The 14,415-nt window shown below is 38.0% G+C and overlaps 1 protein-coding gene across 7 annotated transcripts in view; it reads left to right on the top strand.

The window, feature by feature from the left end:
- The window catches only part of CHRM3 (cholinergic receptor muscarinic 3), a 521,055-nt gene that overhangs the window by 26,076 nt on the left and 480,564 nt on the right, over positions 1-14,415 (top strand). Inside the window, exon 2 of one of the 7 annotated variants that reach the window (XM_054522324.1) lies at positions 4,505-4,573. The gene's annotated coding sequence lies outside the window, so the exon portion shown is untranslated. 7 annotated transcript variants of the gene reach the window in all.

Below are 14,415 nucleotides of genomic sequence, written 5' to 3'. Positions count from 1 at the left end.
CATCCCCTCCCCTCCCCTCCCCTCCCCATCTCTTCCCCTTCCTTCCTTCCTCCCTTCCTTCTTTCCTTCCCTCCCTCCCTCCCTTCCTTTCTTCTTCCTCCCTTCCTCCCTCCCTCCCTCTTTTCCTCCGAGAGTCGTCTATCCTTTTGTTCCAGTCAGCACTAGTTCCTCCAGTCAGCATTGTTCCTCTCCAGGCCTGCCATATAGGGATAGTCTTGGGGTTTCCTTCACTCTACTCATCCCCCCACCACCATTGTCCCTTTTCTCCAGAGTTCCTCAGTCTCATTATTTGTGGAGTAAGAACAATTGTTCAGGTACATGCCTCTGCTGGTTATCAGGAAGATGAAATGAGTATATGTGTGCACAAATAACTCAGAACATAGCAAGCACCCCCAAAACAGTCTCACTGCTGCAGTATATCCTGCTTTTATTGCTGTGTATATTTTTCTTATCTTGTCTCATAGGAATGGTTCTATAGGATAAATGAGTAGAATAAGAGATTGCTGTAGAACATGTTAAGAGCTTGATTGGTAATTATATAATCATAATTATTAGATTATTATTAATGGTCCACCAGAAAGCAGACTTATTTCAAGATAAATCAGACTTTGGGAGGCCGAGGCAGGCAGATCACAAGGTCAAGAGATGGAGACCAGCCTGGCCAACATGGTGAAACCCCGTCTCTACTAAAAATACAAAAATTAGCTGGGCATGGTGGCGCACATCTGTAGTCCCAGCTACTCGGGAGGCTGAGGCAAGAGAATTGCTTGAACCTGGGAGGTGGAGGTTGCAGTGAGCCAAGATCATGCCTCTCCATTCCAGCCTGGTGACAGAGTGAGACTTCGTCTCAAAAAAACAAAAACAAAAACGAAAAAAAAAAAAAACAACAAAGGTAAATCAGAGCAGATATCAGCCCAAAGAGAGAAGGATGCTCCCTTTAAGTCTAACCAAGCCTTACTGGTTCACCACTGCTGTTCACGCCTTCCACCCTTTGGCCCAACAAGGCAAGCTCCTTTTCCATGAAGATGGGAAGTGAATCATAATCTGGATTCAAATCATGTATTGGCGCCATTTATTTATTTATTTATTGAGACCGAGTCTCACTCTGTCGCCCAGGCCGGAGTGCAGTGGTGGGATCTTAGCTCACTGCAACCTCCGCCTCCCGGGTTCATGAGATTCTCCTGCCTCAGCCTCCCAAGTAGCTGGGATTACAGGCATCTGCCATTCCACCTGGCTAATTTTTGTATTTTTGTAGAGATGAGGTTTCACCATGTTGGCCAGGCTGGCCTTGAACTCCTGACATCAAGTGTTCTGACCCCCTCAGCCTCCTAAAATGCTGGGATTACAGGCCTGAGCCACCACACCTGGCCACCTGTTAGTAGGGTTCTATATTTTGTGAGCTACAATCAATGTTATTTTGGACGAAACTATGGGACACAAAATAATGAGTGCCTATGTGGAAATGAAGAACTCACTTATCTGGATTATTTAGTTAATTAGTTAAATGGAAAGGCTCAAGATCAGATGGATTTAGATGTTTTTGAAGAGTTAGCCTAGTTCTGCGGTGTGGAGGGCGTGCACACATATGTGCACGTGTTTTTAAACAAAGGGCTAAATGTCAGTTTGTTTTTCATTGTCATTGTAAATGTTCACTTTGGTTTTAAAAATCGTATTGATGATATAATTTTAAATCATTTGTAAGATATCGAAATAACACAAACCCAAGCATGAGGTGTTTGTTGAAGAGAAACCAGGGTTCCTGATGGAAAGAATTTGAGTTTTAGACTTTGCTAGGCCCTTGTCGTTTGTAAAGCTTCCATGGTGGTTTTATGAGCAATCTCTGTATTGCCAGTAGGAGCAGGTGCCGTCTCTCCAGCTAAAAATCTGAATGTGTTTGTGTCTGAATGTTGGGGCTCTGGCGTGCCTTGTAAGTGTTCTGCTTTTTTGTTTCATCTGCTCCTTTGCTATCTTTCTATTCACAATTAATTTGGTATTGAACACATATGCTTTGATAACAGGTAACTGCTTGCCTTTGACATAAATGAAAAGAATAATTCTACACTGAGTAACACAAATGGCCTACTTAAAAAAAGTTGTTAATCTCTTCCTCAGTTTGGTTTCAATAAACCTAAGTAATTTTGAATATTCATTTAGGTTGTGTCTACCTAAGGCACATGTTTACAGCAGTTTGATATTATTTGGAACAAACCATCCTCCAACCTTTTCAATTTGTCTGCGCTGTGTGACATTAAACAAATATCAACCTCTCACTTGTGTTTGTCTCAAAGCAGGTAGTAGAAAAGCTGGAACAGAACAAAATATTTTCAGTTGGGTAATGTAAACTTTGAAAAGCTAGTCTAGCATAGGCAGCATGCCTGATTTCATATACTTTCTTCCATTAATTCAGCTGAGATTAAGGAGGATCAATTCAATGGAGAGTGTAGAAATTGAATATGCATTTTATGCAAAGCGTGCTGGTCAGTTTCTTAGGAGCTTCTGGCCTTAAGGAACACGTGGTGAGTAGTGAGATTCTAGTTTGTGAAAAACCACAGTTTGACTCTTTGATACAGAATAATTTATTGGTAAAAATGCCAATATTAGCATTTACAAAAATTTTTGTTTGCTTACTCTGTGTTTGAGGAGCTCTAAGTACTTCTCTTGTAATATCTCATTTAATCCTAAAATAATATTAAGGGGTTAATATTTAATGTATGAGTTTCATAGATGAGTATAATGTTAAATAGCAGAATATAGTGAACTACAAACAGGTTAAATAATTTGTCCAAAGCAGCTTTCAAACAAATGCACGTCTGATTCTCACTCTGGTTTCAGTTTCTGGAGTAAAGTAACAAACAAATCACATAGACAAAATACAAAGCAAAAAAAGTCTAAGTTTTTTATACATGATACTTAAAAATATTCCGGCCTGGTGCGATGGCTCACGTCAGCACTTTGGGAGGCCAAGGCAGGAGGATCACCTGAGGTCAGGAGTTTGAGACCAGCCTGGCCAACATGGTGAAACTCTGTCTCTACTAAAAATGCAAAAATTAGCCAGGCATGGTGGCACGTGCCTGTAATCTCAGCTACTCAGGAGGCTGAGGCAGGAGAATTGCTTGAGCCCAGGAGACGGAGGTTGCAGTGAGCTGAGACTGTGCCACTGCACTCCAGTCTGGCCGACAGAGCAAGACTCTGTCTGAAAATAAATAAATAAATATTCCTTCTTCTCTGTTATATAAGAACTCATTAAATTAAGATAAATTAAGTCCAGAATAAAATATGAAAATAGGAAAATAAAGGGAACTTGAGGAAAATATAAAGTTGTAAACAAAGAAGAAACTCACATTCAGATAGGGAAAAATTTAACATAGCTAAAGGTGTAGTTGTTTGTTCATTAGTGTATTGCTGTGGCTCAACCAAGATAATAAATTGTAATTAGCAAATGAAGCTAGAGCAAGAAGGACATGTGGCTGTTCACATAAGAGCTGGAGAGGAGAAAACCATTTTTCAGTGTAGTCTTCTAACACAATTCTAATCATATATCACTTCATTCATCCAAGTAGTATCATCTAGGCACCGAGGATAATGTTCTCTATGCAACTTGGATGCTGATTTAGTGGTCTTACGTAAATAATGCATTGTTGGTATAAAATATGACAGGCAGAAGTACTTAATTTTAATGTTTGCCATAGATTTTCTTACTTGGTAAAAATTAAGGAAGAAAAGCAGACCCTAAATATACACATGGTAGCAGGATGCTGCTATGGGGCGTACCTTCTTTGATTATTCACTGTTGAGAGAAATAAAAGACGCTCTTCAGAAACAGAATTAAGTATTGTGGGGAAGCTAAATTTGATCTGGATTTCAAAATCTATCTTAAAGAAATAAAATCTTAGAGACCATGCTTCATAAGATTTTCCAGTGGTCATAGGTTGATTTTTATTAAATAAAAGTTTTGTTTTGTGGACTACTTTTTATCAGTTTGATCACTGATTTTCTCCTAACGTTTAGATTCAAACAAATGGCAATATGCTATTGATACAGGAACTAACCACGGGCATATGCAGTAAAGGATTTCAAACCCTGTCTTGATTGAAAGAGAGATTTTTCTCTGCAGAACAATACTACTACTCTCGGTGGTAAAGAGTACAGCTTCTGACAGATATTTTATCTGTTTTCTCTTGAGTATTACGGTTTGGAAGAATAATATTCAGTATTATGAACAAGAATGAAATATACTTTTATCTTCTTTCCAATGGAAACATACTGGTCTGGATTAATGACTGAGGTATCAGTAGCAATTGTGAATTGTTTTCTTCTTTTTGCTGCCAATTAATGTTTTCTTTCTTTTCAGAAAATGATTTCAAGAACCACTAATGTTTATGTCAAGAGGAAAAGGTTTAAGTTAAAGAAGTGTCAGGTTTAACAAGGAATATACTCCACATATTCTGTGACTGGAAGGCTAGGAGACTTTCTGGAAGGGTTTATATATGTTTCTTCTCTCCAGTAGATTAGCAAGACATATAATTTGGAAGCCCAGATGCCTGCCAGCCAGTAAGCTACCTCAACCCTCTCAGTAAGTATGAGGATGGATAGAAAAGGAAAATAAATTACCAAGGTAACAGGTAACACCATAGTTGGTGAGGATGAAAGTGGGAAAAACAGTAGGGAGGAACATGGTAGCAAAGATGGCTTGTCAGTTTCATGGACTGAGTATTTAACAAGGGGATAAACTATAATGTCTTGAGAGTTTTGGGATCCATTTGTAGGATGGAAAAAAAGGCCTGAAAAATGACAGCATCCCCTGGTATCAGAGGCCACTGAACAACAGACTGACTAGGTGATTTTGCAGTCAGCCTTACCATCTGCTTCTGAGTTGAGTGAAGGAAGGATGCATGTGAACTTTTCATCATCCTTCTAAGATGTGAAGAAAACAATTTCAGCTGTGAATATGCGTTGCTCACACATGCTGTTTTCAAAAGGAAAAATGTGTGAATGGAGAAAAATTTTATGAAATGAAATTCATAGACTTCATGGTAGCATAAGAATGTACTACAGTATATTTCAGAACAAGTGGTCTGCACTTCTGGGTAAATTCTGAGCTTGTTCCATTTGGTTGTCTAAAGAGTTATGCCTACATGCCCTTCTGAATTGCCAGATCTGAAGGACAGAATTACATCTTTAGTTTCAGTAGATTATCATAGAAGCTGAGGAACGGTTAACTTTGTTATGAACAATAAATCATAAGTGCATGGTGAAATGTTTATTTTCCTAGACATTCACCATAAATAATGTTTTAAAGCCAGTATGTCAGATTGAGAAAATAGGTAAGATTAATTTGTTTTTTTTTTTGCTTTTTCTCTTAATTTTACACCTACATATGTATATACATTTAGAGTATGATTTGGCATTCAAATTATTCTTAACTATTTAAAGACATCTCTTTCAAGTATTCTTAATTTAAAATTTTAGAAATTAACAAGAAATTAATTCTAAGTTACATAGGTTTCCCTCTTAATTAAAGACAATTTGAAAAGCAACAAATCTTTAGCCCTGGACAAATGCAAGCAATGAAAGAAAAAATAATCCAGGTGATGAAACTTTTTATGACTATTTGACAGTGGATAATCAGTTCTAACGGATTTTTTTTCCTTTTCAACAGAATTTCTTATTTACCATCACTAAACATTTGCGTCTGAATTAAAAACTGTGTGATAGGTTGCTATGTCTTGATAAGAAAGCTAAGTTTCAGATTGCTTAGACTGTAGTGCCTGGTCTGTTAACTCTATGTTTCATAAATGTTTGCTAAAATGTATATACACTTAGAAGCTGAACCAAAAGTGCTACATTCACATGCCGGCAGTAGCAAGGCAGCGGGCCAGGCAGATGTGCAGATGAACCCCCTGGGAGAGGACTACAGTCAAACAGATAGCGTGTGGCCTTCTGAAGACCCAGCACTGCTAAAACTGAGCCTGTCTTAAAAATACCAGAAAGAATGCTGACATTCTGCTGGCAGATCTTCTATGTTTTTAAGAGCTGCTTAAAATCAAGTTTTTAACATAACTTTTAGCAGTGCTTAGACGTTGCTTTGTGTGCGTGTGTGTGTGTGTGTGTGTGTATCTTTAAAAAATGTTGCATGGGCAAACAAAAGATTTCTGAGGTTCATCTCTATCTAGAAAACAGTCATTTTTCAGTTTCTACATTAAGGGACCAGCATCTGTGTATGTGGTATGTGTATGTGATACTGTGCGTGCAAAGTTTTCTATTTCTTGGACTATAACCTATATCTTAGAAGCATTTCGTAATTTTAAGTCTATCAATATTCATGTTTTGGGGAGAAATTTTTTTAATAGTTTTCTTTTTCACTTCTGGCAAACATTGAGAAATTTTTAATTATTAACAACACAACACAGTTCTTTAAAATCTGTTTGCTTCTTAGAAAATCAAAGAAACTAAACATTTCAATGCATTCTCTTTGCCCTCGAAGTGTTTCTTGGAAAAAATTTCTGTTGCTATTGATATTGCAGTGGGACAAAGTGTCACTCCAGGGAAGGGAAACAGTGCCCAGGATAATCAGTCATTTGAATGGTTGGTTCCCTCATCTCTACTTCACAGGACACTAATGGCAGCAGATGGCAAGCCATTCTTGGTGACCTCATTCTTTGAACAGGATGGGGGCCCACTTTGAGGAAAGACAAAATCTAGTGTAGAGTAAGCATGAGTATGTCATTTGAAATAGACCTTTAAAGACCTGGAGGATTTCAGATATTCCTGTTTCTAGATGAGGATGTGCAGAGACGCCCTGGTAGAACACATTTGGGAGTAAGGAAAGGGACAGATCCTAGTTCGTCTGAAACATACGGTTAAAGTAGGAGGGAAGGAAGTCAAAGGCAATACTAATAGCCACATTCTAATCTAAGGGTTCTCGTATTGCTTATCTCCATATATGTTTCTTTGTGAAGGCAGAAACATCTATTCCTTTTTTTTCCTATCATTCATGCTATTGTCTCAATGAAATTTGCTGATTTGACTTGATCTGACTTTAGATGTCCAGCTTTCAAGAGGGTTTTTATAAGTACAGTCTATTTATTATAGTCATTTTATTACTAACAGGCCGACCCAGCCTTTTTTTTTTTTTTAACAGATTAACCTTTTTGGAAGAGTCACAGTGGAGTGTTACAGTTTTCTTATCTTTAATCATGAGTAGATATAACTTGTCTTGACATTTGGATTTTTCTTTTGGTTTGTGACAATATGTACAATTGGATCTAAGATTTGATGTCAGGAAGTCACAAGGGAAGAACATATAAGGTGCTTTAGTTCATCTTCCTGTTATTTTTAGGGGTAATAGATAAAAGAGGGCTCAGACCGTGTATGAGTAAAGCTCTCAGACTTGGGGATTCTGTGGTCCATTTGTCTATATATTCCAGCATTCAGTAAAATGAAATGGTAACAATGCCCACAAATACCTGTCAGGACATGAATGCGAAACAATGTATCATACATAAAGATCAAAATGAAAATACCTTCAGCCTTTTCCCTGTACATTTCACCATTCTTCATGGGCTTGTAAGAGCTTCTCGAGGGAACCATCAAACTGAACAAGCACAACTGTGTGGTACCCATATAAAACAATTTTATTTACATCTTTCTCCCATCGTCCCTTTATGTTATTTCAATGAGACTGATCATTTCCCTGCCCCTGTCTGAAAATTCGGCAGTCCGCTGACTGTCTGGTCTTCCTATCATACAAACAGACTTTATTTAGTAATTAGGCTAATTAGCCCTCATGACGATGGTTTAAGACAAGGTCTTCCTTCCCTAGCTCAGGCCTGTTGAGAAGCTGGGCCTGTAGTTTGAGGAGTAGAGTAAGAAGGCTTCTCTTTTTGGAGACTTGAGATCTCTCATTGAACCCCATCTGGTTTAGTGGTCCCTTTTCATCACCCCAAAGCACTCTCTTTACTTACTTCTGCCTTCACACTCACCTGCTTTATTGTACCCAACTGTTTCTCCTCCTTATTTACAAAGATTTCATGTTTTCTTCATCCTTGCTCTCTCAGCCGCATGGTAGTGGGCACAGAGTCGTAGGCACCAGAGAGCATACGCTGAATGAATAGACTTATCGCTGGAGTTCTCAAACCCCTTGCAGAGTGTCTGTGAAAGTCGGATTCCCTGATTCCACCTGGGAAATTTGGATTCGGTAGATTTGGAAAGTTCCACAAGGAGGTCCTGATTCACAGCGGGGGTGAGAACCACTGAGCTAGATGTTCCTTGAGTTTTTGCAAACTTAGAGCGTCAATAGTCTGTAATTAAGGAACATTATATTTTGACCTAAATATGTGTTTCATAATAAGAAAGAGTAGGGGGTTTCTCCAGTTTTTGCTCCTTCTGGGTAAGATTATTAAAAATACCCTCTATCTTTTATGACAGATAGGTATTGATTTCAGTATAAATCCTTTGGGAGAACTATGCCTGCTTTCCCAGTTATTCTGTTTTAATAAGTTTTATGCTGATGGTTAGAAGTTTAAATGTATCTTTTACCTCAGTATATTTTTATTTTTAAGGAAAGAAAAGAAAATGAAACTTCTATAAATATACCATAATATTAAAACAATGAAACCACAGCACTGTGATGTAAATAATTCCTTCTCACATTTAACCTGTAGGTGTGCTGGTCATTTCATAACTTATCAAATCTCTTACAAGTTATTCTCCTTAAGAAATTTTGTTTTTGAGGGAGAAAAAGGTAAAGAGAGGCTATAAAGATTGCATAAGACCTTTAAAATAGATGGTTTACTAAGTACACTTATTATTTTAAAAAGAGGAAATAAACAATGATATATCCAAATTTACTATTTTTTAAGGATTGACCCAACCTTTTTTTCATTATTCAACAAATATTTATTGTGCATTTAAAAGGCATACCATACATTGGTTTGTCATAAAATGACACAGTTCTGCTGTATGTTCACAATGCTTATTAAAAAATTCTTTCTGATTTTAGTACTTTTTAATTTTCAAGTTGAGTAAGCAGGTATCTTGGAAACATGGCATCATTATTGATAAGTAGTGGCCTCATATGCCCATTTTATTTTTTGATTCCCTTGTATGAAATGCCACAGTGCTTTCAGCTCTTTATATAGAGGCACTGACCTTTCCATTAGAGTAAGATGACTTGGAAGTATAAATGTGCCTTTGTTTTTATAAGGTTTACTGTGTTTTTTGTTAATAAATATTTATCACATAATTACATTTAAACATTAAATCCCCCTTTAAAATGCCCTGCACATGATGTTTGTTTTTAAAACTATATTTATGTGCTGATTTATATATGTTGTGTATGTGTGACTTACTGTTTATAAAAATAACTTCTTTGCTCTCTAAAGATATTAACTGATCTATCATTCTTAAATTGACCTTTATTACATGGTTTAGGAAATCAGGTGTTCTTAACCTTTTATTCAGATATTCCAACCATCAGGGTGAAGCTTATGCTGTGGAATGCTTCATCTCTACTGTATTCCTCATCTCTCCATTTCTCTATATTAGGCTAGTTTTACAGTCTTTACTCCTCGTTGCCAAACCACACCATACTGATGCCAGATTTTTTTTTTTTTACTAGGCTAAATAATATGCTTAATTCTTTTCTTTTCACTTGTTAAGAATGCAGGTTGTAATTTATTTTACACTGTGGAATGTGCAAAATTCAATAATTGTAAGGCTCTCAGATGCAATTATGCTCTTTAGATGATGTCACCATAAAGCTATAACACAGATAACATTACAGGAAAATGAGGGCCATGGGACCTGTTAGCTGAGAGATAATAAATGATGCAAGAAACAGCTTACCTATTATGGCAAGAAAAAGGGAAAGTTTATCTTTCTTTTATATTTTACCGAATGCTTTGACTTCATGCAAGAACAGGCAGTAATTTCAATAATACTACCATAAGGAAGCCTTGAGATTCCAATATTTGAGCATAGACTACATTTTTTCTGTTGCAGACTTTAGCTGAGGGTTGAGAGTTTTATTTTGTGCAGTAACTTAATGTCTTAGGTCATTAAATCCTGAAAGTAGCTTACCTAGTTTATATATTTAGGGAGTTTCTGGGACATCAGTAAATAATCCTTACTTTTATTTTTTGACTTTTTTTCTATTTTACCTCGTTTCCTCAGAACAAACATTGGGAAAATATGAATTGCAGTTTTATTATGTTGAACCTCCCATTTTCATGTTTAAAAGACAATCTTACGCAATTAAGAAGACAAAGTTGTCTGGGCACAGTGGATCATGCCTGTAATCCCAGCACTTTGGGAGGCTGAGGCGGGCGGATCATGAGGTCAGGAGATAGAGACCACCCTGGCTAACACAGTGAAACCCCATCTCTACTGAAAATACAAAAAATTAGCCAGGCATGGTGGCGTGCGCCTGTAGTCCCAGCTACTCGAGAGGCTGAGGCAGGAGAATCGCTTGAACTCAGGAGGCAGAGGTTTCAGTGAGCAGAGATGGCACCACTGCACTCCAGCCTGGGTGACAAGAGTGAAATTCTGTCTAAAAAAAACAAAGTTTTTATAAAGATCATAACTTGTTTATGAAAATACACTTTGACAAGAAGAAAACCCATTAACACATGAAAGCAATGGTCAGATAGAACAAGTCATTGGGGAGATAGTTTTGCAGGGAAGGAAATAAAAGAATGATAGGAGAGGGCGGGCTTCAAAGATCCTAAGTTCTGAGTGCCAGTTTTATTTGATCTGGTCCAAGTTTCATGAAATTTCTTTGATCTTTTCCTTCTTATCTGTCAGTTGGAGATGTCATTGTCACAGGGCTGTAGCCAGGACTCAATGAACTACAGCATGTCAGAAGCACGTGCATAGTGCCTGCACCTAGGTAATCTCAGGAAAAGATTGAAATTCCAAAGAAATTTTATCTTCTTCCACATTTTTTCTTGATCTTTTTTAGAACATGCATTAAAAAATATGTACGGCAGGTGTGCAATGATGATCCTCATATTTTTGCATTTAAAAGAAAATCATATGCAATTAAGAAGTGAAACTTCTTGTGATGCATGATAACTTATTTGTAGAACTCTTGGACTGTAATAAAAACTCTTTACCACATACACTCAAAGGCCACCTGGATTCCATTTATCCAAAGGTGTCTATTAACCACTTACTGTGTCTAGCACAGCACTATGGAGGAGGATGGAGGCGGGGATGCAGAAAATATACAATATCAGACTGCAGCTTTGGAGCAGTATTTTGGGAAACCAGGACATTAAATGAAACAATTTAAATAACAACCATGCATTATATATTTGAGTGGAATTTTATTGCAAAACCATGTTACTAAAATTTAGGAGTCAGAAAATATTCTAAGGTAGGATTAAATTAGTAATTTATAAAAAGCCTCAATCAGAGTGACTGGTACAGAGTAGAAGCCCAGTAAATAGTAGGTTTTTTAAAGAAATACATATTATTAACATATTTTTTCTAAGAAATAGGAAAGCGTTAAAGAAGAAAGTCTTTTAAAAAGCAAGCCAACCCAGCACTTTGGGAGGCCGAGGCGGGTGGATCATGAGGTCGGGAGATCGAGACCATCCAGGGCTAACACGGTGAAACCCCGTCTCTACCAAAAATACAAAAAATTAGCCAGGCGTGGTGGCAGGCACCTGTAGTCCCAGCTACTCAGGAGGCTGAGGCAGGAGAATGGCGTGAACGCAGGAGGCGGAGCTTGCATTGAGCCGAGATCGCGCCACTGCACTCCAGCCTGGGTGACGGAGTGAGACTCTGTCTCAAAAAAAAAAAAAAAAAAAGCAAGCCAAATGCTTCTTTCTTTCTGGAGCTTTATTGAATATCCAGAGGCTATTCTTTTAGTTGTGCAATGTGCTTCCATAGATTTTGGCCACACATCTGTTAGTGCTCCTAACATACTACATGGCAACGAGTGGTGTATCCTCCTGGGTAGAACAGGCATTCCACAGGGAGCTGCTAAGATTCTATGTGGCCATATAATCTTTGTCCCAAACACAGGGTCTAGAACATAATCATTCATTAATGAATATTTATTGAATTAAATAATGGGTTTTGAGCTAGGCTTGGAAATAAATATTAGATCTGCATTTGTGGTGGGGGTGGGAGGGTGTGAGGTCACCTCAGGAATGGGGACAATCTTGTGGAGACTGAAATGGACACGACATTTTGTTCATTCATTCAACAAACACTTGAATGTGCCAAACACTTGAGTAAAAGCAGATGTAGCTTCTTCCTCTGGGACTCACAAACTAGTGGGAGAAATCAATTTTCATCAAACAGTCATAAGAGTAAATACACATTTATAACTGATAAATTCTACAAAAGAGAGGGCTGTGGTGCTCTGAGACAGTCTGACTTGGTCACAGAAGACAGAATATATGTGAAATTAGTGGAGAACATTTCTGCAAAAAGAAGTAGTGTGTACAGACTCCACTCAATGGCCTAAAAGAAGGCTGTGGGGATGGAGGGGTACAGTGCTGGGATGTTAGGCTGAAGAAGCAAGTAGGGGTCAGATCATGTAGGGCTGTTTAAGCCACATCCAGGATTGCTGACTTTCTTATAAGAACAGTACAAACCATTGAGCAACCCTAAGTCCTAAAGGCTGGTGTAGGGGTTCAGCCACCGTCAGATGTTCCTGTTGGCATTTTGCAAAGCTCATGCTGGCTGCAGAGTGGGTAATGCATGGGGGCACAGCCAGGGTGGATTCTGGCAGAGGGATTGACAGGCTTCTGCAACCAGGCAGTTGAGAGATGATAGAAGCTTGGATGCAAGTGTAGTGACGGAAACAGAGAAGATGGACACAGTGGTTCACACAAAAAATGACAACTTCACCACAAGTGATTTAGCAGTGATAAGAACTAATGTTGAATAGGAAATATTGGGGTTAAGCAGTGCAGGACTCAGTCTATTGGGCCACATAGATCAAATCCAATACCTATGCTCATTGACATCTCTTCCTTTTCCTGTGTTTTCCCTTTAATTTATTTACTCAATCATTTATTCATTGAATCACTCATTCATTTACTCGGTATTTACTGAGGTCCTACTATGTGCCAAGCTTTATATCAAGTACTCCTGCGACCCTCAATTTTCCTTTCCTCTGTCTCAATTTATCCTAGCTTTTCTTACCAAAGTAAAAAAAAAAAAAAAACTTCTTCCAAGAGCCCTTCACTGGTCTTCCCAGTTACGCATAAGCAGCCTTCACTCATCCTTTCCCCATTTGAAACGGCACAACCCTCATGCATTAAGTTATTTGACTTCATCTGTAGGTGTTAAATCAACAACTTCCTTTTGACACTTGGTTCCTCACTTAAACAGAGACCCACAAAATAAAGGCACATGGTAAACGATTGTTCCACTGAGCGAAACTAAATTAAAGAATACACAGGCAGGAAACTTCACAAAACAGAATTAAATTATCTCCAAATGATCATCAGGTTCTGATGATGCCCCTGGAGTTCTTTATTATTACTAGTTTTGGTAAATGATTTATTTTTCATGTAGAATTGTAAAACGCTCCATTCCTTGTCATTGTGTCCTTTCAGAAATCTCTGGTAATTTAGTTAACCTAACCTCCCCTGTGACATATGGGTCTCTCATAAAAGCCGTTCAGTGTTCTGCTGAAGCCAGCTCATACCAGCTCAGGAGAGCCAGTTGTTCACTTTTTTTTTTTTTTAGGAAGGCTATTTTTTTTTTATTATACATAAATTTTAGGGTACATGTGCACAACGTGCAGGTTAGTTACATATGTATACATGTGCCATGTTGGTGTGCTGCACCCATTAACTCATCATTTAACATTAGGTGTATCTCCTAATGCTATCTCTCCCCCCTCCCCCCGCCCCACAACAGGCCCCGGTAAGTCAGGAAACAACAGGTGCTGGAGAGGATGTGGAGAAATAGGAACACTTTTACACTGTTGGTGGGACTGTAAACTAGTTCAACCATTGTGGAAATCAGTGTGGCGATTCACAGCTTTTTCTACTCAATGATTTACTTTAGTAGCTTGAAATTGGCAATGTTGGGAGTATTTTTCACCATGGAAATTGGCAAATGCTACAAGTCAAGGCTTTGACTTTTTCCTCAGGGAAGCCAGTCATGAATGACTTTCTAGCACGCCATTGCTTCGAACTCACCCCGCAAAAAAAAAAAAAAAAAAAAAAAAAAAATCCAAACCAAAACGAAACAAAATTAAGATGAGTGGGTTCAATGTATTCTTAAACATGAGTGTGTGAGCATATGTGTGTGCAGGTTGAAGTGACAGAGAGCTATTTGTTAGACCTATGAAAAAAAGTGGAATTCTGTTATTCTCATCTTCATTTTGGGCTTCATTCATTCCGGCACTCATTCAACCAACACACTTACTGGTGCATATAGCAGGCA

This window comes from Pongo abelii, chromosome 1, assembly GCF_028885655.2.
Source record: "Pongo abelii isolate AG06213 chromosome 1, NHGRI_mPonAbe1-v2.0_pri, whole genome shotgun sequence".
Lineage (NCBI taxonomy): Eukaryota > Metazoa > Chordata > Mammalia > Primates > Hominidae > Pongo > Pongo abelii.
This window is presented reverse-complemented; position numbering and strand designations above follow the sequence as displayed.